The sequence below is a fragment of the Amblyomma mixtum genome, chromosome 5 (genome assembly GCF_055824585.1).
Source record: "Amblyomma mixtum isolate Tamu chromosome 5, ASM5582458v1, whole genome shotgun sequence".
Taxonomy (NCBI): Eukaryota; Metazoa; Arthropoda; class Arachnida; order Ixodida; family Ixodidae; genus Amblyomma; species Amblyomma mixtum.
This window is the reverse complement of record NC_143016.1, coordinates 116,777,288-116,788,955: the sequence shown is the minus strand read 5'-3', so window position 1 is coordinate 116,788,955 and position 11,668 is coordinate 116,777,288. Positions and strand designations below refer to the sequence as shown.

The window sequence follows — 11,668 nt, the reverse complement described above, 5'->3', positions numbered from 1 at the left end:
GAAGTAGCGAGGGACGTAACAAGACCTCAAGGAGCACAACGCACGAGATTGACGTAGTGGCCGCGTCGCGGTAAAAGCTTGTCCTCCCTGCTTGGAGGGAGCCTAACCGACTCTGCAGGCTTTCTAAATAAAAGTTGTTCTCTCTCTCTCTCTCTCTCTCTCCCTTCTATATGGCGACAGCGACTAAGGGATAAGTGAGCACGCTGTCTGCCTCATCGACCAAGTAAAGTTATAGTAGCAGAAATCAGAGAGCGAAGGAAAACAAGGAATTCGTTTCCAACACTCCGGCCATGCGATGAGGTGATATATTTTGTTTTTGTGCGATGCCGTTCACTTGTGCCCATGAGTGTATTGTTCAAGCGTGTATTAATACAGGCATGCATTTCGAGGCTACACCTTCGTCTTGACGCAAGAAGTCACCCGTAAAAAAAGTACACCTGGTACAATTTTAAGTTTCCTCGTGTTTCTAACCTTTAAGTGCGCAACTATAAAAGTGTGTGGCTTTGTAAACAGCTCGACTATCACCATAAGTCCAGTGCATGTCTCTACGGGGCATTTATAATTGCAAAAATTAGCGCTCTACGCTGAGCGGCGGGTAGGGACTCCTTCATGGCAGAAAAGCAACACGAAAAGACTAGGAACGGAGCCAATAGACATAAACACTAAATGGATGGCGTAGGCTCTACAGTAAACCGTAGTTGTCGGTATGAGTGGGTACAGAGGAGGAAGGAGTAGTCCGAAGAGGCGCACTTTCGCCAGGCGCCGCCACAACGAAGCGACAGCGGTCCGGGGCATCTGTCGCGGTGAAGAGGGGCCGAGATCACCTTCGCGAACAGCGGCCGAGAGCTGAGAAGTGACGTTCATTTCAAGCACTAGCGTTTCCAGCATGTAGTCTGAGCCAAGCCATTACCACACGTCCTTGGACATTTGGCCATAGAAGCCAGACACTAAATGAGGTTTCTCTTGAAGTTTACCACACGCGGAAGGCGTCCTACGCGACAGCACAAAATGCAAGCGCAACAAGACAAATTCAAGGTTTCTGTAGTGACAACGCTCGATATCTACACATTGCTACAAAACACGGCACATTACGCATGCATTACTGCAATGTAGTAGTCCAGGTGTAGCACGGATTGGAACAGTTTTTAATGCGAGAGCATTATACTCCTGCAAAAATGGAGCATTTAGTGCCACTTTTAACAAGTGACATTCGCTTAAAATGTCATTCGCACACTGTCACACGATGAGCTTTAGTGACACTCGCTGCAGAACGCACTCTCCTCGTAGTGAGTTTGGATTTTTGCATACTTCCTACTCTGGTTTCAAGCATGGCATCGGGCTCGAACTAAATTTATGGGTAGTCAAACGGCTTAGGGACCAGGAATGATCGCTGCAAACAGCAGCGAAAGATTATATCTATAGTTTCGGAATAGTGAGCCGCACTTTTTTGAGACAGCCGCTGCACGGAAACGATGAGCGAAGACCTAATAGAAATCATCACCTCATGGTCACTCCTGAACGCCGCAATATAATGCTCTGAAAGGTCACACTAATGTTCAGTTGCACTAAGTCATCAAACCTAAATCTGCTGATAGCAAAGCTAGGCAGCTGAGCCTATCAGAACCTTCGTTAATTTGTCATGTACCACTCATCAATAAACGTATTGTTGTTGATTGGCTAGTCTAGGCTTTTCTGAGGAATTTCGTTCCAGTGAGCATAAAAACGACAGGACAGTCACGCTCAACTTCTTTGATTTATATTATGCGGGGTTAAAAGGAAATAAAAAAGCAATGTTGACAGCCGTACAGGAAAAGATCGATCGCCAATTCATTTGTATAGGTCGAACTGAACGAACATATACTTGCTTTGAAAAAAATTCAAGTTGAAAGCAATTTAGGCGCGTAGTGATTCTGATTAATCAATCTCATAAGAAAACGTATAGCACTATAAAGTTTGGGGAGGAAAAATAAGTGTGACCCGGACGTGATTCGAACACGCAACCTTCTGATCTGGAGTCAGACGCGCTACCGTTGCGCCACCGAGCCAGGCAGAGAAATTCTCACTTCTGAGTGTTTTCAGGACGGAACAAAAGGCGCACATACCGTCTCGCTTTTTGAAAGACGTGGGTTCGATCCCGGCCGCGGCAGTCGAATTTCGATGGAGGCGAAATTCTAGCGGCTCATGTACTGAGCGATGTCAGTGCACGTTAAGAACCCCAGGTGGTCGAAATTTTCCGAAGCCCTTTACTACGGCGTCTCTTATAGCCTGACCCGCTTTGGGACGCCAAACCCCCCCAAACCATAAACTTTGTGTTTTCTGTATTCAGTTGAAGTTAATTTGACTTTAACCAGACGCTACGCTTTTTTAACCATATAGTCGCCTCGGTTCACATTTTATGCATGTTAACTGCATAGCAAAAAACGTTTGCGTCATCTACGTATAGCATTATATTCTTATAATAGACGGTCTAGAAAATGTGCTTTTTGGTGTCATGTGATGCAGGGAGACCTACCATGCACGTGACGCGCGCTGGCTTGGGAGTGGGCGCTCTCGATAATATGCCTTGTGTTAACATGCGATGCAAGTAGAACTTCTGTGTGGTCCGGGTGGCTTGAGAATAGACACTCTGGCGAATGTGCCGTGTGTTGACATATGGTGCAGGTTGATATGCCGTGTGATGCAGGCCTGCATGGGCGTAGCTAGGCGCTGTAGAAAATGTCTCATGTTATGCAGGCTGGCTTGTTAATTGGCGCTATCGATGATATACCGTGCGTAAACGTGCGATGCAGGTAGAGCTTTCGCGTGCGGCAAGCTGACTTGGCAGGAGGCACTCTCGAGGATGGACCGTGTGCTGGCATGTGGCGCTCCTGAAGGCAGATATAACTAAGCTGTAAGGCGCCGAGAAAATTTCTAACAGGTAATCCAAGGACATGAAGCAAGTGTCTTGATGCAATGCGGAGAGTGACGGAACTGTTGTAGTTATTGCAATGGCGAAGATAATTAAATTGATTTTGAGGGAAAGAAAAGCCCAGCTTTCGGGGACATGGATGGACGGACGGATGGATGGATGGATGGACGGACGGACGGACGGACGGACGGACGGACGGACGGACGGACGGGCGGGCGGGCGGATGGATGGATGGGCGGGCGGATGGATGGATGGGCGGGCGGATGGATGGATGGGCGGATGGATGGATGGGCGGATGGATGGATGGATGGATGGATGGATGGACGGATGGATGGATGGATGGATGGATGGATGGATGGATGGATGGATGGATGGATGGGCGGATGGATGGATGGATGGATGGACGGACGGACGGACGGACGGGTAAGCGGGCGGGCAGGCGGGCGGGCGAGCGGGCGGGCGGGCGGGCGGGCGGACGGACGGACGGATGGATGGATGGATGGATGGACGGACGGACGGACGGATGGACGGACGGACGGACGGATGGATGGATGGATGGATGGATGGATGGACGGACGGACGGACGGACGGACGGACGGACGGACGGACGGACGGACGGACGGACGGACGGACGGACGGACGGATGGACGGACGGACGGATGGATGGATGGATGGATGGATGGATGGATGGATGGGAGCGCCCCCTTTGCAACGGGGTGGCGGAAATTGCCAGCATGCTCAGCTTTTCTTTCTTTTTGTTCAACTGTGTTGTCAATTCTCATTAATATTCGCAATCTTCTTTACCTACGGTTTCCTACACTTCTAACCTTATGTCACATCTCTGCTTTTCAGCCAGCAATCCTCCAATCGCATTTCGCTAACTTCCACTGCAGATTTATTTACATGACCATTGTTATCTTTAAACCCTAGGGCCTCCGGAAGAGTGACTGTGCCTGCATCGATATCCGGATGGATACCATCACATTTGAGTATGAGGTGTTCAGTTGTTTCCACAGATCTGCCACACACTGCACATGTGTCATCTTCTTCGTTAAATTTCTTTTTGTAGCTGCACGTTCTAAGACACCCTGACCTAGCTTCAAAATGTAGGGCACTGCCTCTTGAGTTATGATAGAAAAATTCATTCCTGATCTGCCTTTTCCAGTATCCATATAGTTCTACACTATGTTTCTTTTCCATTGAATTAATCCAATTTTTAACTTCCGCTTTTTTAACCTGTCGTTTAATGCTCTGTTTAGTTCGCTTCGTTTAATGCTTCGTTCGTTTCGTGCTGTTCGTTTCAGTTCGTTGAATGCTGTTTAGTTCGGCAAACTGCCACCACGGGCCGCTTCACCCTGAACTCCTCCTCTCTCTTTTCTTTTCCCCTTTCCTGCCTCGCATAGCTGCCCGTGAGCAGAGCGGAGGGCGGCGGAGTTGGGCGGTCGGGTTAACCTTTGTTCGGAATACCTTCAACACTGTGGGAGGAGGGGGGAGCAGGAAGGGCTCAGCGGGCGAAAGAAAAGTATCAATGCGGCGTGAAACCTTCTCTGCGTCTGACGAACGCATGCTGAGTAGTCGGATATTGAGAAAGGCGCCTAATAAGAAGAGGAAAAGGGTACGGAAAAGGCAAGATGGCTTGTTGAATCGCTTGAGGGGGCGAGGATGCTTTCCGCGATTCTTTCTGACGAGTTGTAAGGTTTCCAAAAGGTGCTTTCAGGATGTAGAAAAAAGAAAAAGCTACATCCCGGTACAAACATGCCGCAGTGATACACAGTGTGCCGTGTTTCTCCGGCGTCGTATTTTTCGCTACACACGCGCTACGCTGCACATACGCACGCACACCCGCACCCACGCACGAACGCAAGCTGGAGCACCGAAAGCACACGTAGCGTGCGTCTGCATATCTGCGCTGTGTAATGTGGCCTATTGAGCAAAATCGCACTAACAATATGCGCTGAATTTTGAGAAGACACCTATAATCGCAAAATCAAGAAACAAGAATGTAAGAGAAATATTGTTTGCCGTCTATATGGCGACAGCGACTAAGGGATAAGTGAGCACGCTGTCTGCCTCATCGACCAAGTAAAGTTATAGTAGCAGAAATCAGAGAGTGAAGGAAAACAAGGAATTCGTTTCCTACACTCCGGCCATGCGATGAGGTGATATATTTTGTTTTTGTGCGATGCCGTTCACTTGTGCCCATGAGTGTATTGTTCAAGCGTGTATTAATACAGGCATGCATTTCGAGGCTACACCTTCGTCTTGACGCAAGAAGTCACCCGTAAAAAAAGTACACCTGGTACAATTTTAAGTTTCCTCGTGTTTCTAACCTTTAAGTGCGCAACTATAAAGTGTGTGGCTTTGTAAACAGCTCGACTATCACCATAAGTCCAGTGCATGTCTCTACGGGGCATTTATAATTGCAAAAATTAGCGCTCTACGCTGAGCGGCGGGTAGGGACTCCTTCATGGCAGAAAAGCAACACGAAAAGACTAGGAACGGAGCCAAGAGACATAAACACTAAATGGATGGCCTAGGCTCCACAGTAAAGCGGAGTTGTCGACATGAATGGGAACAGAGGAGGAAGGAGTAGTCCGAAGAGGCGCACTTTCACCTGGCGCCGCCACGACGAAGCGGTCCGGGACATCTGTCGCGGTGAAGAGGGGCCGAGATCACCTTCGCGAACAGCGACCGAGCGCTGAGAAGCGACGTTCAATTCATGCAATAGCATTTCCAGCATGTAGTCTAGCCAAGCCATTACCACACGTCCTTGGACATTTGGCCATAGAAGGCAGACACTAAATGAGGTTTCTCTTGTAGTTTACCACACGCGGAAGGCGTCCTACGCGACAGCACAAAATGCAAGCGCAACAAGACAAATTCAAGGTTTCTGTAGTGACAACGCTCGATATCTACACATTGCTACAAAACACGGCACATTACGCATGCATTACTGCAATGTAGTAGTCCAGGTGTAGCACGGATTGGAACAGTTTTTAATGCGAGAGCACTATACTCATGCAAAACTGGAGCATTTAGTGCCACTTTCAACAAGTGACATTCGCTTAAAATGTCATTTGCGCACTGTCACACGATGAGCTTTAGTGACACTCGCTGCAGAACTCACTTTCCTCGTAGTGAGTTTGGATTTTTGCAAACTTCATACTCTGGTTTGAAGCATGGCGTCGGGCTGTAACTAAATTTATGGGTAGTCAAACGGGTAAGGGACCAGGAATGATTGCTGCAAACAGCAGCGAAAGATTATATCTATAGTTTCGGAATAATGAGCCGCACTTTTTTGAGACAGCCGCTGCACGGAAACGATGAGCGAAGACCTAGTACAAATCATCACCTCATGGTCACTCCTGAACGCCGCAATATAATGCTCTGAAAGGTCACACTAATGTTCAGTTGCACTAAGTCATCACACATAAATCTGCTGATAGCAAAACTAGGCAGCTGAGCCTATCAGAACCTTCGTTAATTTATCATCTACCACTCATCAATAAATGTATTGTTGTTGCTTGGCTAGTCTAGGTTTTTCTGAGTAATTTCGTTCCAGTGAGCATAAAAACGACAGGACAGTCACGCTCAAGTTCTGTGATTTATATTATGCGGGGTTAAAAGGAAATTCTGAATTCTGAAGCGCCTATCCTCATTTACTAACCGTCATAACATTATATGTTCCGCCCAATATGGATTTCGAAGGAACAAGTCAGCAGAGCTGGCACTTTTGGCTCAAAAGGAGTTTATTTTGTCAAATTTCGAACGCAAAAAATATGGTGCTTGGACTGTTTCTAGATTTTTCAAAAGCGTTTGATCTCATAAATCCCAACATTCTCATTAAAAAACTGGAGCATTATGGCATTAGGGGGAAAGCACAAGATTAATCACATCTTATTTGCAACATAGATCTCAGTTTGTAGTAATAATACCAGTATTGAAATAGTAAAAACTTTTAAATCACTAGGTGTATACTTTTCTGAAGATATGACATGGGATGAACACGTCGGGTATATCGTAAATAAGTTGTCGAAAACTATTGGCACAATACGCCGCCACTGTTATTATTTCTCTATCTCAGTTAACGTCATTTTATATAACTGTTTATTTTACTCCACATTAAGCTATGCCTTTTTAGTATGTTCCACAACAACAGCAACAAACAATAGCAAACTGTTAATATTGCAGAAACGGGTCTTACGTCTGGTCTGCAATGTTCCGTATCGCTCCCATACTGCAGACCTATTTAAAAAACACAATATCGTTCCTTTTACGTCACTATTCAATTACAAACTATCCCGCCTTTATAAACTGGAAATACTAAAGAATAATGATGCATTAACTAACCTAGCAGGATTGCAGATAAACACCACCACCTATAACGTACGTTATTTGGAACCCTGGAATGCCACCAAATGCCGGACTAACTACGGGAAATAGATGTTGAAGTACTCATTGCCGACGGTTTTAAATAATCTTTTTATTGAAACAAATAATGACATTTCCGCGATTTCCTCACAGAAATTGCGTACCTTGTTTGTATAACCTGTTTTTTTTTTCTTCCCTTGGTTTGATGTTGACGTGTACGCCTTCGCCGCACGCTGCTGCGCTACTGTGTATGCTGTGAGGTCAGGACTCTTCAAGCAGTTTTTTCAGCTTTTTACCTGCCCTCCTCGCAACGTTTCCTTTTTTGTTGCGGAATAAATTTCAATTTCAATTTCAATAAAAAAAGCAATGTTGACAGCTGTACATAAAAAGATGGACCGCCAATTAATTTGTAGGTATAGGTTGAACTGAACGAACATGAACTTCTTTCAAAAAGATTCAAATTGAAAGCAATTTAGGCGCGTAGTGAATCTGATTAATCGATCTCATAAGAAAACGTAGAGCAATATTAAGTGTGGGGAGGAAAAAGAAGTGTGACCCGGACGTGATTCGAACACGCAACCTTCTGATCTGGAGTCAGACGCGCTACCGTTGCGCCACCGAGTCTTAGACAGGGAAGGCTCACTTCGCAGTTGTTTTCAGGACAGAACAAGAGGCGCACATACCGTCTTTCTCTGTGAGGTTGAAGGTAAGGGCCGATGAATAACATGAATTCTCAAAGGGAGGTTAGGGTATACCAAGCAAAGAGAAAACTGACGGTGCGAGCATGAAACCTTATGTGATAAATCGGCGATACTAGTGGTATTTATGCTCGATGATTACTTTGATGTTTTTACTCTAATGTATTTACTGGGAGGGTGGAAATGGGGTGGAGAGATGGGTACAGGGTGACGTCGGCTTAAGGGTGGGGTGGGAGGAGGTGGCTAGTTGACAGTGCTTCTGATGGGCAGATGACTTTCCCACTGCGTATTTAAATTCGATTTGGCCGTCCGTTTTTCGTTTCGCTACTGCGTGGGCTCCTAGAGGAGGCTTTGTGGAGGGTAGGGGTAAGTGGAAGGCGCTTATGGGGGGTGTCGTGTAGGTGGGGGTGGATTGGGGAGGTGGATCAAGGGTGTCGGTAGGTAGTCATCCCCCTAGCTAGCGGTGGGGAGATGGCGTGATGCTTCTGGAGAGGACGGCCTCCCATCGGTAGCTTATTACCAGCAAGAAGTACGGCGCTTTATCGCTGGATGCAGAGTCGCTCGATTGTATCGATGCAACCGACCAGAAAATCGACAATGACGGGGTGTTGTTTGTGAGTATGGCCACTATCTGAGAGCTGTCTACATGGCTTGCCTCCACAACCGCCACGACGGCCAGGGTAAAGTTCGAGCGCTGTTCCAGGGTGTTCCAAGGGTTCAATAAAACTTGTTGAACTAGTTGCCTCAATATGATGTCTGTATTCGCGAAAAGGACGAAGCCGAAGTAAGGGAACATATAACATATGCAGAAGAGCAGAAAACGATCAGCTAAAACAGAATTGAAATTATCATGACGTCCGAAAGAGTGGTCCTCATGAATGCCACAAATTAGTAGTATCGAAGGTCATTCCAATGTCTGCTTGTGCGTGTGGTATATCCTTGCTTACTTCGTTCCCGTCATTTTCGCGCAGTGGAAACGGAGGGTATTCTTGCTATGGGCATTCTTTTCTTGCTGCATTACAAGAGAATACCGGGCGCAATGACGTTCTTACTTCTCGGTGGACAACTCAACAGCGCCTTGAGGGAAGGGAGGAAGGAGGAAGATTTTCCTCCACATCTGAAGTACACTGTGACAAGCAGACGATTGAAAACCACGTAACTTACCTGTTCCAAAACTGATATACCACCGTGTACAGAGAGCCATACGCATTTGATAATCTTTGTTCATCGTTGTACACTGAGCCTAGCGAGTGCATTTCCTATGTGTGTATTTCATTTCATTTCAATTCATCTGAGTTATTTTTTATACTTTTGCCATACAAATTATCAAACACTGTTTTAATCCATAGCCACAGGCTAGTGTGGGATTCAAAAACAATACACGTATTTAGGCAATGACTTATCTCCCGTGTGGAATGATAAGTACATTATCACCAGCAAAAAAAAGTTGCTGTGAGGCAACGGTAACCTGTTCATTAAAATGGGTCTTGTCAGATCCACTTTCTTTTTTTTTTAGAATAGATGGGCAAGTTTCTTTCCGCCTCTAAATAATGCCCAAACTACAGGCATGAAGCAAAACTCTGCTTTAGATGCAATTAAGGGTTGCAACTGTTTCCTGGCATTTCAACCGCAGTAGGCTAAGCCGCGATCGCAGTATAGTCACGACTGTGAATGGAGCTCTGCGCTATAGCCTGTGATGATTTGAGCATCCGCCTGCTACGCCAGAGGTGCGGGGTTCGATTCCCATTGCCGCCGTGCACGCACCTTTTTTCCTCTTAGCGCACGCTTTCTCTTAGCCTAGTTTCCGCTCTCTCAGGGATGAAACAGGCTACTTGGAAAGCAGGTCTTTGACCACAGTTCGTGCAGACATAACACGCTAGCGATGGCAGCCTTTGCTCAAGTTGTCCAAGCGCTATTAGAATAAATCACCACCACCACGACAGGGTGCGGCGTAACAGAAGCTGATCATGAAGCAAATTGCGCCTCTGCAAACGCGTCTTGACAATTGTGAACACATTGAAATCGATTCACATTGCAAACAAATTGGCAGTGGCAGCTCTGGTTAAACCACGAGGATTGCGAAAGCAACGAGGAGAGAGAGAGAGGCGATGGAGAGCGCGCGGCAGCGGCGGCGGCACGCTAGCTATGCTCCGCTACTGCGCATGCGCAACTGGCGAGCGCGGCTCCTTTGAGTAACCCGCGCAACGACGGCGGCGGCGCGCCAGCTGTGCGCCGTGTGACGTCACTGCTCCTCGCGCATGCGCAGTATGGCCTTTGATCAGCTCCGCGAAATGGCTCGGCGACTCGCGTAGTGTTGCTTTCACAACAAAATATTCGCGCCCTGAATTCCGTGCTGTTCGCGTCCATTTTTTTTTCCTGCTTCTGCTTGCACAGGCATCAATGACGATGAGCCTATAGTGGCACTAGAAAGTTTGCGCTTCAGAATCGTTAATGCGCGCACTTGCAAACACGCCACTCTCCTCGTTAGGGGTGTGGCGTCTAAGCAAATGGCTACCCGCTGTGAACCGTTAAGCGTGGACAAGTGTTGACGGCGCGGCCACCGCTCGTATGCGATGGGGGAGAGTGAAAAAGGCATCCGAGGAAAACCGGCTTCCTCGTCTCCTCCTCGGCGAATTCGTCGCGACCGCTTCGTTCAAGAGAGCTGCAATGAGATGCGAACGGGGCTGCCTTGAAAACGGCTGGACGGCAGGAGTAAAGCGGAATTCACTTACCCGCTCTCTCATTCAAAAGCCCGGGAAAGGCGTCACGTGTCTGATTCATTCTTTCTGGCATAGTAGCGCGTGTACACATCGCTACGCGTCAGTGCTCAGCGAGGCGCGCCAACAGGAAAAAAAAAGTCAATGCAATGGTTTGTGTTACCTCTTTAAGCACTTGGAGTGCGGCAAATGATGACGCGAAGGCAGGGCGGAAAAGCAAGAAATGCCGGGAGACTTTTAGAAGGCCACTCTCACAGACCAGGTATCCGCCCCTTCCTTTGCATGCCCCGTTTTCGTTAGGCTGACCGCTGCTCAATTGCCAGACCACTCATTAGTTTCTTTGGCTCGCCTGCCGCATTTCGATGAAGGCTGGAATCACGGCGCAAATTTTATGCACCAATAAAAGGATCGATATCGTTGGAAAACCTATCGCTACATGGGAGAATCACTTCTAAAGAGAGGTCGTAGAGTAGAGTAGAGTAGAGTAGAGTAGAGTAGAGTAGAGTAGAGTAGAGTAGAGTAGAGTAGAGTACAGCACAGTAGAGTAGAGTAGACGTAGTAGAGTGGAGTAATTTGAGAAGCCTCAAGCCCTGTCATGCAGTGTTGCTACGCCTGCAGAGTTATCTGCATACAGGAAGCTTTACGGAAAGGCATATATGGTATGCGGATAATAATGTTTGGCATTATCTGCACTCGAAGATTTCGGAGTGAACGGACATGTTTCGATTCTATACCTGGGCAGCACTGCCAGAAGCAGTGGTTGCTTTTCATTGTTTTTTTTTCTTCAAATTTAGCTTGCACAGCATTATACGAAAGTGCAGGCTACTTTGTACTCCGGCTTGTTAGTCGGAAGTTTCTCATTTGCTGGGTGTACCATCGGTGGTCGCACGCGTACAAAATGTGTGCTATAGAAACGTTACGTCTTTCCTCATTAACGACGCATGCTGAGCTGACGCTAACCGTCCGCACACGAG

The 11,668-nt window shown here is 47.1% G+C and overlaps 2 non-coding genes across 2 annotated transcripts; both read right to left on the bottom strand.

Moving 5' to 3' along the window:
• Positions 1-1,973: 1,973 nt before the first annotated feature.
• On the bottom strand, positions 1,974-2,045 carry TRNAW-CCA (transfer RNA tryptophan (anticodon CCA)). Its single transcript has one exon. It is a non-coding gene; the product is annotated as a tRNA-Trp (tRNA).
• A 5,786-nt stretch (positions 2,046-7,831) lies between these two features.
• On the bottom strand, positions 7,832-7,903 carry TRNAW-CCA (transfer RNA tryptophan (anticodon CCA)). Its single transcript has one exon. It is a non-coding gene; the product is annotated as a tRNA-Trp (tRNA).
• Positions 7,904-11,668: the final 3,765 nt, after the last annotated feature.